The sequence below is a fragment of the Protopterus annectens genome, chromosome 15.part0, assembly GCF_019279795.1.
Source record: "Protopterus annectens isolate FY-2018-M chromosome 15.part0, PAN1.0, whole genome shotgun sequence".
In the NCBI taxonomy this organism is placed as follows: domain Eukaryota; kingdom Metazoa; phylum Chordata; order Ceratodontiformes; family Protopteridae; genus Protopterus; species Protopterus annectens.
Window position 1 is genome coordinate 283,126,619 of NC_056749.1, and position 19,048 is coordinate 283,145,666.

The 19,048-nt window shown below is 38.6% G+C and overlaps 1 protein-coding gene across 2 annotated transcripts in view; it reads left to right on the plus strand.

Annotated features, from left to right (window-relative positions):
• The window catches only part of LOC122789646 (acrosomal protein KIAA1210-like), an 828,389-nt gene that overhangs the window by 652,441 nt on the left and 156,900 nt on the right, over window positions 1-19,048 (plus strand). The window lies entirely within an intron of this gene.

A 19,048-nucleotide genomic window follows, 5' to 3' on the forward strand; every position in this document is an offset into this window, starting at 1 on the left:
AACCATGTAGAAGGATTTCCTGACCACTGTGGCAATGTGATTATCAAAGGAAAGACTACTGTCCACCTGTGTCCCAAGGTCTCATCACATTTTCGGCATTAAGTAGACTACCAGCTATGTGGTAGTTCATGGGTACAGGGTTTTTACCAAAGGGGATGACAATACACTTTTTGGCATTGAGCTTCAGGCCATGGCTTTGACACCAGGTATCTGTCTCAGTGAGGCCCTTTTGTAGTTTTTCCACATCGTTAGGAGTTTCGATTATGGCTCCTAGTTTGCAGTCATCTGCAAACTTTGTTAGCCAAAGTATAATTACTTACCCTGACATTTTGTATAGAATTTTCTTTCTATGAACTATATAAATTGTAATTATGCATTTTTTTTTGTTTCTTTTTGAGCTTATGAGGTATTACTATGCAACTGTTTCTTCTGTGGAGCTTTTATCTTCAGGTCTCCACTGAAAAGGGTACAAGCTCAGTCAGACTTTCCCAGTCAACAAATGTCAAATAAATAAATAAATAAAGAAAATCTGTGAAAATTATTATACCTATGATGAAAAACGGTGATACTGTCTTGCAGATCTACAGGGATCAGCAGTTAGCTAATGTGGCACTATATGAAACCTAAAATGCCAGCATACTGTAGATTTTGCAGTAAGCATTAAAAGAGAATAAGGCTTATCAGTTATTCAATCATACAGATCTCTTTTGATAAGTACTTACATAAATCACTGAATGAATTATCAACAAAATCTTCAAAAGTTTAACAATAAAACAGCAGTAGTAATAGCCATTTCAATAAACATCAGAGCTGATGGCAATTCTAGTATAACTTCTGTCAGGTAGGAAGCTTCTTTGGTAACTTAATGGTAGCTCACATTTACAAATCTCATATTTAAAGTTATCCTGTCTTGAAACAGTATTGGAACACTGCAAGTATATTTCAAATGTAGGAATTGCAAAGTAACTGACTGGCTGGCAGCAAAACAATTGATATTTATTTAAGGTCAGCACACTGATCTACACTCCCTAGGAGAGAGTTTAGCATTTGACACAGTGCATAGTTGGAGGGATGAGCAACATGTGACCAAGTCACCTGACTGATGGACAGCTCTGTGTAGATATTCTGGGTGTACTACTAGAATCGAAAGACTTCTCATGTAAGCAGCCAGAGGGTCTATATTATATGATCGAAGTTTCAAAACGTCGAATCTGATATGTTCGACACCACATAGTCGAAGTTTTGAAACATCGAAAATGTAATAAACACAACAAACTACAAAAAAAAACAAAAAAAAAAAACATTTAAAAGCTCTAAGCAGGGGGGCAAGCCCCCTGTGCCCCCCCACACCCCTCTACTTAAATATGCCAACTCTGAGTTTGCACTACAGTGCATAAAAGGGAAATCTTTCCTTTCTGCGCTGTACGGAGAGCTCCGTTAAAAGATTAAAAGTTTCAAGACTTTGATCATATGGCGTCGACCATATCATATTTGAAGTTTTGAAACTTCTGTCTTCTGAAATAGACCTGCAGCCAGATAGTTCTTAGATAAACTGCTTGTGCAATAAAGAAAGACTGAACAGCAAGAAGGTATGCTGGCAAACCAAGACCCAAGATTATAAGAACTAGAAATGCAGAATGATTATCATATATAACAAATGGCTAAAGGTGGATAATTTGGAGGAAACAGAAGAGTGATCCATTCTGCATTTTGCTGGTATCTGGAGCATTTAAGAATATAAGACTATTTTTTAATTTTGTTGCCACATGTGTTACCAGTTCTACTGAAAAGTGAAATCGGGAATATCTGTTGGAGCCTCAAAGCCGTGTCTCTTCACCTCAGATGCCTGTTTCTTTACTTGGTATCATACAGACTTCTATGAGTTGATTTTTGTCTGGCATACAGGGCATCCCTGGGCTCTGTTTTGATGAACCTTTTGCACATCTGCAAAACAAACAGCATCAGAATTATTAGATTAAAAGATTTAAATTTTGCTTGTGATATGAACAAAACATGTTGGAGAGACAGGTGTGTTTTTCAGAGAATTCCCGTTCTCTGGAATAGGCTCCTCATCCATGTGAAGCAGAGTTCCTCCCTATTCCTTTTTAAGTGCAACTTTGACCAATGGATGGGTAATTGAGAATTCACCCTGGTCTGGCTGCTATGTCTCTGATGGTCAGAGGCAGTCAGTAAATCACCATCTGTCTAAATCAAATTTGTGGGTCACATTTGGGTGGCATGGCTAGGCTTATGAAGGCCCTAGTGGTCATTAGCCTAGTATATACCTATGAACCTGGGGACCTATGGGGAATTACAAATCAAACAAGTTCATCAGACAGAAAGGGCTAGCACCTTAGCAATGGTAGGAGGGCTTTAACCCAAGGTTTCTAAATATCTTTCTTGTAAACAAAAAGAAGCAGTAATGGAAGCTTCTTGGATGGTTGGACTACTTCATTACAAAACATCCTGCATTTTGACCGTGACTTTTCTAAAATTGTATTGACACAATGGAGAAACCTGAAACCAGTAACTGCATTATTAAAGAAAAAAGGGCTCAAAGCAAGTATGAGTTACCCCTCTGCTTTACAAGTTAACAAGTTACAGCTGGTAACTAATGGTTACCACTGACTGACCCTGATACCATTGGGGAACAACTGAGATGTTTGGGGAAACTAAGCAGCAGAAAGTGGAACTGGGGTCAGTCTCAAAAGACTCACTAGTATTATCAGACCACCCTCTACTCTTATGAAGCAGCCTATGTGGGAGAAGGAATTTGAGTGTCACAGAATGGTTCAGGGCAGTGAATGATGACTTTAATGGTGATATTCTGCTAGAGGTACATATTTTGCTGGCTAAGATGTGCCTCATTTAAGACTGTGTGGACAGCATTTGGTAGCTAAATTAGCCTGGCTTGAACACTTGTCTGTAAGTAAATGTTACTTTATGTACATCATTAAATGTCTCTTTTCAAGTTAATGTCTAACTTTACATGTGCTGCTTAGTGTAATTTTAATGAATCCTTTCCTTCCTACTCTGTATGGTATTCATACCCTTCACACCCCTCAATATTTTTCCTGGCTGTAGAATCATCATGTCCGAGTAGCTCCGTGCAAATGCATACAAAGGCAGGTTCATCAGATACCCTGGTCTGTTTGATCTGCAGCTGGACTAAGCAGTAGTGGATGCATGATTTTATCTGTGGATGGAGTTCATAGCTACACAAAAGGAAGGGAAGTTGGACTTGTGGAGATTCTACTTCAAAGCAAAAAATGTACTAGAATTTAACAATACAGAATTTTAATATCTGCCTTTCTCCTAAGCAGTAAAACACAGTCTTTAGTGAAACACAGCTTTATGGTTAATGTTTAGTTGAATGGTAGTTTTGGTATGCATGGAGGTTAGACTAGATATTTAAAACAAATGGAGGAGTGAAGGCTCTGGAACACTTTCAGAAATTAAGTTTGGTGGCCTGGATCACCAGTCACATGTGGCTGCATCTGTACACCCACATGATTGCTTCCTAAGGAAGTTAGGCATTTGCTGCTAACTTTAGTTGATTAGGCTAAGTGAAACTTCCTGTTTGGAGGATTTCAACTGCATATTTAAGCCAGAACATGCTTCAGCAGAAACTCAGACTGTCAGTCTCATCAAAAGTGTTAACTGATATTTCCTGGCAGGTATCTTTGTTGGATGGTCATGTAGTGTTTAGAGGACAAACTTGGTTGTTTTCCACTCACTGTTCACAAGTGTCAAAGAGCTACTCTAGGACAGATCATGTTAACTGGTTGCAGGCAACGCTGGGACAGATGGAGTGATAGGATATATATACTCAGCCATTCTTTCAGACCATTCAACTATAAAGTTATCCCCAGGTTTCAGCTTCCAGCCTGATCCAGAATCTTACTGATCTAGTCTTGACCTACTTGAAACCAAGAAATTCTTTCCAGAACACTATCAGAAAATGAGTGGTCTCAACATAGTGGGGTCTTCTCCAGCTATTGTTCTGTGAGACATGTTGTATTAACATTTGAAGGAACTTCTGACTAGGAAGATAAAAAATGGGCAGCAGAACTTGCAGATGTCTGTAACAGGCTTAGACTTTTATAGATGCATAAAAACAAAGAGATAAAAAGGTAAATGTAGAACTCTTGATCAAACCCTGTCATTCCCTCCAGTACAGCTCTTTTGATTGTGCACCTTTAACTCCTAGTGGGCTTGGCTTGAGTCTTTAAAAAATAAAGTTATCACCTTACAATTCTAACAAACACTCATTGACATAGGTCAAATATCAATACAATTGTGTTTGCCATCATGTATGCTTCAAGATAAAATATTCTGATACCTTGTATAGGGCATGTTTTTGGAATTATTAATGCAAATATGAACAAGTAATATTTGACGCCTAGAGGAGCAGTAGGAGGTAACTGCAGATGCACCTGGAGGCGTCACTCGGATGTAATGAAACCAGAAGTACATTTAGAAAAGCTTTGGTGATGCTATGAAGTTTTATCTCCTAAAACCATTAAGAACCTAGCTGTATGTCTGAGAACTAATTCTGGTAACAGTACTGTTATGCCAATTAAGTTGTGGAACTCTCACACAGAGAGTAAAAAGATCAGAATATTAAAGGGACTTCATGCCTTCCTCCAAAATATCTATGTCTCCTACAGTCGTTGAAAAAAACAATATTGGGGATTTTCTAAAAGGCTTGCGATTCCTGACCCTTTCAGTTTATAAGAAAGAGCTGTTTCTTATAAGAAAGAACTGTTTGCAATGTCCGTTACAAGTGAGATGATAAGAGCCTATATAGACAAGCTTAAACAAGGCAAGGCTCTCAAGATAGCTGGCCTCGTGACTGCAGTTTATGAAACTGTCAGCAATACAGTGATTTAAAATTTCCTCACAGGCTGCAAGGATACTGAGATTAAGGTGCTGCACTTATGGAAATTATTAACAATTTCACCATTATTAAAACCAGGGAAACACAGAAAGTAATTGTTGTCATGTCATTCTATTTTATTTAATGTACGCTACAAGATTTATATCAGTATTTGGGCTACTTGGTGGCAGAAAATAACTGGTAAACCGATTAATTCAGATCAGTGCAGTTTTGCCCAGGGAAGGCATCAGGAAGACCCTCTTCTTAATAGATCATGCTAAGGGTGAGTTACAGCAACTACTATTGTTAGGGTTAGGGTATTAAGAAAGCCTTTGATAAACTGAATTAAGACTATAAGTTATTCAGTGCTAAGAAACTTTAGTTTTCCAGTGAACTGGGTATGTACTTTAGAGTGCTTGTAGAAAGGTATGTGAATGGTTATGAAGACAGGTCAGGATATTTCTGTTCATAGCTTGACAGGACATGGGATTAGAGAAAGCTGTCCCCTTTCAATATTTTTGCTCACCATACCAACTGAACTATGGAGTCAAGCACTGATGGAAAATCAGTTAATTAACAAGATACAGGCAGGACAGGAAAATCACACAGTGAACTTGTTTTCTGATAACATGCTGATTTGTATCAACAACACAGATATAAGCCTCCCATAGCTCTCAACTGCCAGATTTTTGCAGAATGCTACTCCTCATAAAATTTGTGGTTTTATGCCAAATCAATGAGTACTGAAGTCACTAAATAATGATATACATTTCAGTCTTCATATCCTTCAGAAAATCCATGCTAACACAAATCATGTTAGTCTCGCAACTTTCTAAATTTATAACAGCAATATTTAAAATCTGTCCCTATTTTTGGGCCTATAACCCTCCAATATTTTAAGTTGTGTCCAGTTTTCTTGTGCTAAGAGGTTGAGAGGTATGAGCCCTCCCCATAGTAAGGGACCCACTATAGGGGTTTGGACAGTTAGCAGGATATTCTATCAATGCAAACAAATCTGTTATTATTACTTTTAATTATGTTTCATCAGACTATCTAGTAAGAAAGTTTCTGTTTGATGAACAGGTCAGTTATTTCAGATATTTAGGATTTTTTTGTATTACCTGCTGTGCAGAAAACATTAAAACAATACATTTTAAGAAGCGACCAAATGTTACACGGAAAAGTGAAAATAACTGGTCTTACCCCTGCAGCAAAGGACATTGACATTTGGATGACAGTATTCCAAATAGTTTTTTATGTTCTTATGTTGTTAAGTGTGTTAGGTTTGTCTCCTGCTAAGAAAATCTTGTGTCAGTGGCATACTGGAGTATTGTGATTCATAGGGTTGCCAAAGATGGGTGAGCTATGACAAAATTACCACTGGGGATCATTATGTGGGCATGAACTGGATATTCCAGAGCCAGCTAAGTATGTGAAAACAACTCCTAAACACTTTGCTTTGTTCAGCAAGTGGAGAAATATGTTATGGTTTGGAGGGAATTGGAATTGAATTTGAGTCCAAGATGTTGATTAATGCACAATTGGTGCAAGATTATTCAGTGCGGGATGGTCATCATGGAAGTGTTTATACTCACATAATATAGGAAAATATAGATCAATGGAAGGAGCACCCAGATGTTTTCAGTTTGTTCCCTACCATTACTCTATGCAAAGAGCTCTTAGACAGAAAAAAAATCAATATTGGTGTGATGAAAGGAGTTACAGCCAGCCATGCCAGAAGAAATAGGGCAGTGGATTTGTAACATATGTTAGCACAGCTAGCTGGAATTTTGTAAATAATTGTATGTTATTTGTATATCAAACTCATTTGTACAGATGCTTGTGCTGAAAATTTATTTGTGAGGTTTGCTTGTGTTAAAATGTATAAACATGGCACCCTGCTGGAAGGAAAAGAAATGCACATGTATTATTGTAACTGAATTAAATGTATACATTGTAACAGTGTATACTAGAAGTGAAGAGGTTAATCTTAATCCACGTAACTTTGCAAAATATTCTTGAAATTAAATTACTTTATGGGTTAAGCCATAAAGATGTTATCCCACAGTTTTGAATGGAGCCAGAGATGCAGTGTCTGTGCTAGAGAATAGTTGGAACCTCCTGTAGGAAAAGTGAAATGGCTTCATGGTTTTATGACTTCCAGGAGATCTGAGCAAAGCTCTGTCTGTATGTATGGTAACACATAGGTGCTAAAATCCTGTCAGCTTCTAGTGTTAGTGATAGCATGGGAAAGAGAGTCAAATGACCAGATGTATGTGATGTCATTCTGTAAGACAAAAATAATATTTAGATATTAGGAGTTTGCTTTCAGCATTCTGTATTCTGCCTTGGATCTGATGACAAGAACCACTCACCCACATTATCTTGCTTTGCAGTAGTAAGTAACTTAACTAGGGAACTGTAATTCTTTTAGATTAGTCAGGAAAACATAGTGAGCTTAGAAGTGCTGTTTTTCTATAACTGTGTGAAACTTTCCAACAGTGCTATTTTTAATATTCCCTGTGATTGAAACTCTGATGTTTACTGTAAATGGATATTTTGTATTTTCATGTTCTTTTATTATGCATTATAAAATATATTTAATTTTCTCATTATGGCTGGTCCTTTTAGAAAAAATATTTACATTTTGAGAGTATTAGCACATATCTATTTGGTGATAACTCTAGCCACTCCTGAAAACCTTGCTGTTTGGTCAGCATTGCCATTTGTATTAATATTAACTTCACTCAGTATAATTGGATATCCTTTTAAGAACCTGATAGTAACTGACTGGTGTCACTGAATCTATCTTATGGTTTAGGTAAAGTTGGTAGTGTGGGTAATCTGCGCCAGCCTTACTCAAGTGCAAGTGTGTGTGTGTGTGTGTGTGTGTGTGTGTGTGTGTGTGAAAATAAAATTTCAAAGAGTGTGTGTCAGCAACTTGGGGCAGTGACATGAAGCACTGGTTTTACAGAGAGAGTAGTGGAGGACTTGGCTTGGGCACTTGGCTTAGGACTTAACTCTGAAGTTTTGCCAGTATGGAGTTTTATTGGGGACCTGGAGGGAGACAGACAGAGAAATTCAGACCCCGGGCTGACTGCATTCCCTGTGTGGTCTTAAGGGAAATTGTGCTTGATGCAGAGAAGTCTGTATCTGTAAATACCATGTATATACATTTGTATTCCAAGTGAATGTCCCTCTCCAGTGTCAGTGGTGAGGATTCAGACTCCTTGAGTACTGGCCCAGCATGTGCATATCACATATTGATGAGCAGTGGTGTGGATATTAAACTTCTGTAGCCTGTAAGCAGTTGTCACTAAAGGTCTGCATTCTCTTAGTAGCCACAAGGTAGACATTTAGAGTTTCATATCACAATAGCTTTGTACATTTATTTTTTTCTTAGTTAGGTTTAGTCAGGGACAGCTGGCAAAAATGTCAGCAGAGGATTATGGCAAGCTGACAAAGAACCAATTGGACAAGGTTTGTGAATCCAAAGGACTGGTGTATGCTAACCTGACTAAAGAAGAAATGATTTCAGCCTTAATCACAGCTCAGATCAGCATGCAGGAGGAAAACCAGTCTGGTGATGGGAATATGCAGCCTTCAGAAACAGGAGAGTTCAACTTTTGCTCAGAGGACTTAAGAATCCATCTGGAGTTAAAGAGACTTGAACTGGAGGCCAAACATTTGGAAATAGAATCAGCAGAGAAACTATGGCATTTGGAGAATGAAGAAAAGGAGAAACAGATGGAATTAAAATCAGGAGAGGGACTGCAGCATTTGGAGACTGAAGAAAATGGGAAGCAGTGTCAACATGAAAGGGAGATGCTGGCTCTTCACCAGGATCATAGAGGTAATGGGGAAGGGAATAACTGAACCCCAGAAGCAACAAAGGTCAGTAAATTCCTTCCACAATTTACAGAGTGTGATAATTTTGATAGTTTTATTCATATATTTGAAAGAGTATGCAAACAGTATAATGATGACCAAGCTCTCTGGGAATGGTTTCTGACCCCCTTACTCCATGATAAAGCTATAACTGCTGTTTCTGAATTGTCTGATATTTATTGTTTAAATTATGAGAAAGCCAAATGTTGTTTGCTTGAATGTTTTAACTCATTCACTCCAATGGGCACAGGAAGCTTGCACTGTAACTTCCAAGGGGAGGAGTCTAAGCCTTTTGATAGACTCAAATTATGTCCTCACATTTCAAACACATGTTCATATCTCTGGAACCATAGGGTTATAAAAGAAGTATAAATGGCAAACTCTTCAGCACACTAGTTTTATAGTGATATTATTCTTTAGGTTCTAGGTCTTAAACTGAATTTATAAGTCACAGTAAACACAGTAACTATTACATTTGTAATATTTTGTAAACAACTTACAATATCATAGCAACCACTCATATTACACACACACTGTCAGCAGCAATTTATTCATCTAGCTGAGGGCATTCATATGAGGCTAAGAAGGTCTGTCTGTGTTACCTGGTTGTTGAGATATTTAGAAAAATGAGAAAATAATGTCTATAGAACTTAATATCATAAAAAAACAACAGTTAATATCTATTTACCTGCAATAGACAGAGGACAAATATTAATGAAGTTGAGTTTGTCATTGTAGAAGCTTTAAGATGAAACATTTTAAAACCTTGTACATAGCATGGTTTTGGAATTATTGATGCAAATATTAACAAGCAATATTTGACACCAACAGGCGGCATTAGGAGTTAACTGCAGATGCACCTGGAGGCATCATTTGGATGTAATGAGTTAAGTGAACACCTGAAGCTTACAGAAAAAAGTTTCAAGAAAATAGACACAAGGCAGGCAAAAGTGTGTGTGTGATTATATTGCTGAGTTAAGCACTTATTTCATAGGTGGGTGAGTGGGTGTCAAGTCAACACTTTTGAAGGGATGGCAGACCTTTTGGTGAGAGAACAAACCTTTAGAACTTTGCTTCTGGACATGAGAATCTGGTTGGCAGACAAAGTATGCAACTCTGCAGATGAGCTGGGGAATAAAGGGGATCTCTACTTAGCAAACAGGGCATCACTGCACAGGAAAGGGATACCCGCCAGTAACAGGGGAAGCCACTAGTTCAAGTGCATGACCAGGACCAAGGGTTACATGTTTAAATATAACCACTGGGGAAATGTAGCATATAGATGTCCATGGAGGCAAGCGAGGGAACAAAAGGTGGAGGAGCCAGCATGTGGGAATAACGGTATGCCAATGGTAAGGTGTCTGGAGACAACAGGGGTACGAAACTATCACAAGAGGTTATACCCTGTCTTAGTGGATGGAAAACAGGCCACAACTAAGACAGACACAATCTCTGACATAACCCTTGTGAAGCCCACAGTGGTTAAAGAGGAGCAATACTTGCTTGGGCAGTCCACTCCAGTCAAAGCCTTAGGAGGGACACCATCCCAAATGCCTTTGGCCAGGGTTCACCCTAACTGGGAGGGTGGAAAAGGAAGCAAGCAAGTAGGTGTGTTTAAGGATATTCCTGCAGATGTCTTCATAGGGAATGATTCTGATAATGCAGTATCTTGTGTGCATGCAGTTACATCCAGTCTTACTTGGAGACAGGCATGTGGGTCTGGTAGGCTGGGAGAGACCCAAGCAGACATTGCACCTGAAGCCAGGGCTGGTGGTGTGGCTATTTCAGGAAGACAGCTGCTGGTAGGTACTGATGTTCCCTTGGGCAGAGTGACTGCAAGCTGCAAGGGCAGAAGTAAGTGGTAGTACCCAGGCTGACAGTCAGACCCGGCTGTCAGAGGATACCAGACTTCCTGTGGAAGGGGAGGTAGGAAGAGTCACAAACATAGAGCTCAGACAGGCTCAGCTCTCAGATGTCACACTAAGAGGCTTGAGGGAGGTAGCTAGGGAGGCACCTGATTCCCAAGGAAAAGGGGAATCTGTATACTGGAACAAAATATTATTGTTTAGAGAGTGGACCCCTGAGGGATGGCTAGAGGGTGAGGTAATACAGCTGTTGGTAGTGCCTAGAGCCTAACATCTGTCACTTCTAGCCATAGCCCATGACATTCCTTTTACAGGTCATATGGGCATAAAGCATTCCAAGATACATATTATGCAGAACTTTTATTGGCCTGGGATTGGAAGGGATATAACAAGGTACTGCAGGACCTGTGAGCAGTGTCAAAAAGTAGGCAAGGCAAGAGACAAGGTAAATACTACTTTGATGCCTTTACCTGTGATTGAGGAGCCATTTCAGAGGGTAGCTATGGATATGGGGGCTCTGAGTACCCCAAGCTCCACAGGGAAGAAGTATATCGTGGTGGTTGTAGATTATGATACTAGATACCCTGAGGCAGTGGGTCTGTCCTCCATTGAGGCAGAAAAGTTGGTAAATGCTTTGTTTGAGATTTTTAGCAGGGTAGGTTTCCCTAGAGAAATACTGACTGACAGAGGTGCCAATTTCATGGCAGACCTACTGGCTTGTCTGTGGAAAGACCATGGGGCGAAGCACCTAATAACCACCCCCTACCATCCCCAGACTAATAGTCTTGTGGAGAGGTTAAGCTCTATACTAAAGACCATGCTACAGGCATTTGCAGACCAGTTTAAGAGACAGTAGGACAAATATTTGCCCCATCTGTTGTTTGTTTACAGAGAGGTACCCCAGGAATCCACAGGTTTTTCACCCTTTGGGTCTCTGTATGGGAATAGGTTGAGAACACCTTTGATTCATGATGAGTGGGAGGGTGAGTGTGAATCCCACAAGGAGTCTGTTGTGGCATGTATTTTAAACCTCAGGACAAGGCTCAAAGAGCTGATGGGCTTGGCCCAGGAGAACCTTCCAGCAACCCAACAGCAGAAAAAGGTCTTGTATGACAGGAATGCTGGAGCTAGAGAGTATGCTGTAGGGCAGCAGGTTATGGTTCTCATTTCTGTCAGACGCAATAAGCTGCAGGCAGCTTGGGGGGACCCTTCAAACTGGTAAGGAAGGTCAGTGCTTAAACTACATGGTAGAACTGCTAGGCAGGAGGCAGGGGCACAAATTGTGCCATGTTAACATGATGAAACCTTACCATTATAGGGTGGCTCTTGGGCTGAGTATTTGCAGCAGGCAGCAGGAGGAGTCTGAGGGGGATCAATGGCTACAGTGAGCCAGCCAGGAAATGCCAAGTTACTATGGTGGAGCTTAGGGTTGCAGGCATATGATATGACAGTGCAGCACAGTAGGGAGTCAGCAATGCTAAGGTAGATAGGCTCTCAAGACATGGTATGGGGTAACATATTCCCAGACAGGCTCATTCCTCTCAAGCAACGTTTCTCAAGAGGCACTTGAAAACTAGCTTGAGTCTTCAAAGGGGAGAGATATATACGATGATAGCAGCTATTGCCAACCATGCCAAGAGAAATAGGGCAGTGGATTTGTAACACATGCCAGCATAGCTAGCTGGAATTTTGCAAATAATTACATGTCATTTGTATATCAAACTGATTTGTATAGATGCTTGTGCTGAAAATGTAATTGTGAGGTTTGCTTGTGTTAAAATATATAACAGTGCCCCCTGCTGGAAGGAAAAGAAATGTACATGTATTATTGTAACTGAATTAAATGTATACATTGTAACAGCAAATACTGGAAGTGAAGAGGTTAATCTTAATCCACCTGACTTTGCAAAATATTCTTGAAATAAAATTATTTTATGGGTTAAGCCATATTGATGTTATCCCACAGGTTTGAATGGAGCCAGAAATGCAACGTTTGTGCTAGAAAATAGTTGGTAGCTCCTGTAGGAACAGTGAAATGGTTTTATGGCTTTATGACTTCCAGAAGATCTGAGCAAAGCTTTATCTGTGTGTATGGTAACACATAGGTGCTAAAATCCTTTCAGCTTCTAGTGTTGGTGATAGCACAGGAAAGAGAGTCAGATGACCAGATGTGTGTGATGTCATTGTTGTTGTGTCTTTCGGCTTTTTCCGGTTAGGGGTCGCCACAGCGGAGCTCCGGTCCACTAATGATTGGTAGTTGATTTTTACGTGCCGAGTTACCAGCCCTGATGCACAACCTTCAACGAAGGTATGCCCATTCACGCATGTCTCCACACAGAAGACGCTCTAGCTGAGAATCGAATGTGTAATCCAAAAATAATATTTAGATATTAAGAGGAGTTTGCTCTCAGCATTCTGCATTTGCCTTGGATCTGACAACAAGGACCACCCACCCACATCATCTTACCTTGAGGTAGTAGGTAACTTAACTAGGGAACATTAATTATTTTCAATTAGTCAGGAAAATATAGTGAGATTAGAAGTACTGTTTTTCTATAACTACGTGAAACTTTCCATCAGTGTTGTTTTTAATATTCCCTGTGGCTAAAACTCTGGTGTTTACTGTAAATAGATATTTAGTATTTTCATGTTCTTTTATTATTTATTATTAAATATATTTAAACTCCTCATTGTGGCTGGTCCTTTTAGAAAAAATATTTAAGTTCTGAGGGTATTTGCACGTATTTATTTGGTGATAACTCTGGTCGCTCTCGAAAGCCTTGCTGTTTGGTCAACATTACCATTTGTATTAATATTAACTTCATTCAGTATAATTGGATATGCTTTTAAGAACCTAACAGTAACTGACTGGTGGCAGTGAATCTACCTTGTAGTCTGGACAAAGTTGGTAGAGTGGGTAATCTGTGCCAGGCTTTCCCAGGTGTGTGTGTGTGTGTGTGTGTGTGTGTGTGTGTGTGTGTGTGTGTGTGTGTGTGTGTGTGTGTGTGTGTGTGAAAATTAATCTCAAAGGGTGTGTGTGTCAGCTACTTGGGGCAGGGACACAAAGTACTGGTTTCACAGAGAGAGTGGTGGAGGACTTGGCTTGGGCAAACAGCTGAGAACCTAACTCTGAAGCTGTGCCAGTGGGGAGTTTTATTGGGTACCTGGAGTGAGACAGATAGAGAAATCTAGACACTGGGCTTACTTATTTCCCTGTGTGCTCTTAAGGGAAATTGTGCTTGATGCAGGTAGGTCTGATTATGGAAAGACTGAGTGTATCCATTTGTATTCCAAGTGAGCATCCCTTTCCAGTTTCAGTGGTGAGGAGTCAGGCTCCTTGATTACTGACCCAGTGTGGGGATGTCACAATCTTTAAAAGATATGAAATACTTAGTGCCAGCCAGGGTAAACAAGGGTATTTTAGGTCTTTGGGTCAGAAGGCCTATACTACTTCAGGACTAGTTAGTTAGTTTAATATATGTATATGTACTTCTATAAGTATCCTGGTCTTAGGGAATCAATGAAAGTGGTCTCTAATGAATAATTGAGCAGTATTCTTAGCAGATATTATCATGGGTAAAGTTACTAGGAAGGGGCAGCAATATATTTTTACTGATAGATTTTAAGTAGTTTATAACAACTTATAGTTTAGTTGAAAGCTTAAAGTCTCTATATCACCAGCTATTCTGAAGAATGAGGACAGAAATGTTTAATTTAAGCAGTTTTTTAGGGATTTACAATCATCTTCTGTGTCTGTGGTGCTGTCCTGTGTCTGTGTTGTAGGCACAAACCATGACTGGAAGGTGGAAATTAATGTATTAGCTAATTTTTTTTTTATCTCTCTGCAAAAATTAGTGGCCACAGTAGTAATATTGAAATTAAGAAACAAAACTGGTAGGTATTTCTCTAAGGATTTCTAGTCTGTGCTAGGTTTAAAATCAAATAAGTTTGGGGCTGATTTTAATAGGGAACACTGAAGGTATTTTTCACAATTAAGTTATAGAATTAGCCTGAAAAAGGGGCATTCCTAGTGGCCATAAATGAGAAATGCCCAAGAAAGTCATGTGACGCTGGGGCTTTTTTTCCTTTTGAAATAGCAAATGGTACTTTCTCTTATGAAACAGGGAGACCTGAAGACCCAGTCTGATCTTAGAATGAAAACAGAATTAAGATATTTTTTATGGTAATTATCAATCAGTGTTTTATGCTCACCACATTATGGATTATTATGATTGTTATGATAAGTGTATCCAAAGATTGTGAGGGTTAGTAACGTATGTATCTTAGATTTCATTTGGCCCTCATATGACTATCTTGCTATCATTTAGATTCATGGGTACTGAAGAGAAGTGGCACTGTGCTACAGCAAATTAGTTGTTTTCAGAAAAGAAATGTGAAAGGTTGAGTAAAGTTTGCAATTGCTTTTAAGTAAAACATACAGAAAGCTATATGAAGCTGAAATAAATACATTTTTTTCTTAAAAATGTGCAACTAAAACAGTGCTTGTTGCTTCCAGCATGTAACATTTAAACTTTTAAAGAATGACAATGACTTCTCAATTATATATACATTTGCTATGCTTAAGGTTTAGTGCTCTATAAAATGTTATTCCAGGTTAAAGGAATTTATTTCCCTATTTGGACTTCCCTCCAGGGCTACATGACTGTAGAAACAGGAAACATTTCAGTTAAATTGAAGAAAAACAGGAAATACTAGCTGGGACTCTTTTATACAGTGTGAGTGTGTGTGTGAGTGTGTGTGTGTGTGTGTGTGTGTGTGTGTGTGTGTGTGTGTGTGTGTGTGTGTGTGTGTGTGTGTGTGTGTGCGTGCGTGCATGTGTGTGTGTGCGTGTGTGCGTGTGTGTGTGTGTGTGTGTGTGTGTGTGTGTGTGTGTGTGTATCTACATTTGAGAGACAGAGAGAGATTAAATGCATCCTGGCATTTTTAGGTAAGCAATAAAGAGAGTGTCAGCGTATAAACATATACAGTTGCAACTTGGTCTTCTAAGTCCCTTTGGTGATTTTTACCTGTGGCTGCCAACCACCGAGGCTCTCCTTCATCAAGCAGTGCCCATAGGTTACTGTTGTGTGGAAATTCCACCAGGAGCTGAGTAAAGAACTGAGCTGACTTTGGGGAAAGCATCATTCAGGCACCCAAGAATGTGCTTTATGCTTTCAGTGGAGTATTCTTAAGAATGTATTTGGATAGCCTAAACCCACCCTGTGGGTGATGGGATATAAAATGTGACCATTGTGGACCACAATGCCCTTTTTTTGCAAGTGCATGCTTCTACACATTTGTTTTGAAGGATACCACCCATCAGGGTCTAGAACAGCTGAATCTTTTCCCCAGTGCTGCCATCAGCCATCTTCCCTGCCATTGCCATTAAGCACTTGAGATGCTAGTCAAACTCAGGTCACCTAAGCCATACTCAGAGCTGTGTCTATCTATGCATATGACACTAAAATACTTCAGTAAATCATTTAGCTAGTGGCAGTCATAGATCCAGATAAGCTGCTAGACAAAGTTCTTTATGCCATCAGTCTGTGCAAACTCATTTATTTGCTATTGTTCTAGGCGAGTGCTTCTATGTTCAATTTTAAAAGCTGCATTGTCCAGTTTTATTTATTTTAAATAAAGACTTTTATTATTCACATTTAAATGCTTGTGGATGGTGGCTTATTTATTAGCTTAAGGGTTTGTATATTGAACTGTTATAATATCAGCTGTTCGCACCTGTCTTTTGAAGAATTCCTGAACAAAATATTGATGTCATACAAGTACTTAACAGCTGACTTTTTTAAGGTTAACATTATTTGTGTGCTTTGTATACCAGAAGGATAACACAAAAGAAGTCCCAACACAAGGGCACAGGCAGAAAAACAATCAGTTCCAACGGCAAATGACCCCTCAAACTGAAGAATCCAGTACAGCAACAGGACCAATTCAAGGCAGGACACCAGGATAATCCACCATAAAGAAATTTATTGACAGACTTAGCGCTTTCACCATACCAGGCATCATCAGAGTCATATTGCTGTTACAAAAACCTTCTTATATACTGTGAACACTCCATTGAATAATTGATTAATTTATCAATAAAACAATCAAACAATCTAACCACTCAAGACCTTTTAAAACCCATATACACTCACCCTAAAAAACCTAATACATAAAACTTGCTACCTTCACTTTGAATAATATACTAAATTTAAAAACTGAATTGTGTTACTTAACTTGTTGAAACAATATATAATAATTAAATAATAATAATTATTAAATACATTTATTAAATACATGTGTCATATACAATATTCCTACCAAAAATTGTCAATCTAATAAAATTTTTAACATTTTTTGTATATGTATATTTGTTTATAAAAATATATATTAATAAATTCCTAATAATCATTTACAATATTCATTGTAGAATTTGTTATACAACCATGTATAAAAATGTCAAATCTACAAAACCTGCGATCGATATACCAAAAGAGGTTTTATAGAGATGCAATCATTAAGCCCTGGGTAGCACATAGCATTTAATCTAAATTGCCATTCTATTTCCTTTAAAGCTACCTTGTTTTTAATATCACCCCCACTATCCAAGGAAACCTTGTCTAGAACAAAAAACATGAATTTTTTGAAATTTTTGCAGAAGGGTCTGGCTGGTAGCAGTGTTATGGCAAAAATAGGCATAGGGATGCTAGTGTTGGAGACACGACATTAAACCCCTCCTGAAGTATATGATATGTGTGTTTCTGCACAAATTAATCTTGGACAGATTTCAATTACTGTTGGTAAGATTGCACTGATGATATCATGCTCAGTATAAGGTGGGTGAAATCCTTAAGAGACAGTGATTTTTGATATATTGCTGCACAGTGAAGTTTATTTGGGTATAGCATGTGTTAGGTATTATCTAAGACAGCAGAGCACATTTGCCATATGCTTTTAAGGGCAATCATCCCTCACATGTTACTTGGTGGTCAGTAATACAGATCATGAGACCATTGCCCCTGACCATTGCATAATGGTTGGCAATCGGTAGGATAACCCATTATTTTATCACAGGCACTTACATTTCCCACATTTAGTGGAAAGGAAGCTACATGAATTTGTTTATACTGTTATCTGAATGACTGCCTCCATTCAGGTTTTATTTGGTGATCCAGATCTTATATGTTTCCCTAGGTTACAGATATTTTGATTAAAATGACTATAAACAGCTACTGCTGAGGTGTGGAGTCTGTATGTCTTTCCTTTGTTTGTGTGTGTTTCCTTGAGGTGCTCCGATTTCCTCACACATTCCCAAGATATGCAGCAGTTGGACTGGGCATTTTAAATTGGCCCTAGGTGTTAGTGTGTGCCTTCTGAGGAAGGTTGAGTGACGGGCTGGCAACTTGACACAGTAAAACTTTACTGCCACTCATTCTGCGGAACAATGATCCACTGTGATGACCCCTAATGGGAGTAGCCAACAGGAGGAGGAGGAGGAGAAGAAGAAGAAGACTACAAACACCTACTGACTCAGTTTTTAGAATATCATTGAGAGAAGCTTTAAATTCAACTCGTCTCATATCCACAGAGACATCTTGGTTTATGTTCCCTCTAAGTGAGTTCTCAATGACATGTCTCATAGTTTTACTAACCATCTAGATGTCAAGGATAGAAGAATGAGGATAATCAATTCCTTCCTTCCTTGGAATGTTACTCTGGAAATAAATATGTCAATATAGGCACAGGAGTTTTCCAAGAAGTGTTATGGATTAAATTTTTCTTTGTTAGCATTCAGAGTTAATGCAGTAGGTATTAAAAACAGCTATTCATTACCACGATATATGTGGGAAAACAAGTAATGTTGATTAAATAAATCTGTATGGATCTTTTGGGTTACATATCTGTACAAAATCTTGGAAGTTGGTAAAGTCAGCAGTAGACAATGTTAATATTTTTTGTCCAGTATGTGGTCTTTTACAAAAGATCTGTTCCTAACAAAATTCATTATACAACATTAATATATATATCAAGACTTCTGTCAGTTTCTTGAAGAAACCAGTCTTGATACAACATGGGGTAAAGAATGATACTATAAGAAAGGGAGTAGAAATCTTAAGAATAAAAAAAATCAACATAGAGAAATGACCCTCATTATCTGTCTTTCTTTTTCCAAACATAAAGATGATTGCTTTAACTATTGTTACCCTCCTCCTTTCAGTTTGATCTTCTAACATAAGTAATTTCATCCATGAATGACAGAAAATTAGTCTGCAGCTATACCACAATACAGAACTCAAAGGCTATTGGAACAAAAACTTAAAATCTGTAATTCATAGAAGCACTTGTTAATTAAAAATAACAACAAAGTATTCAGTTAGTAACTTACCAGGGCAAATGTTCCATTTTCCTGACTAAT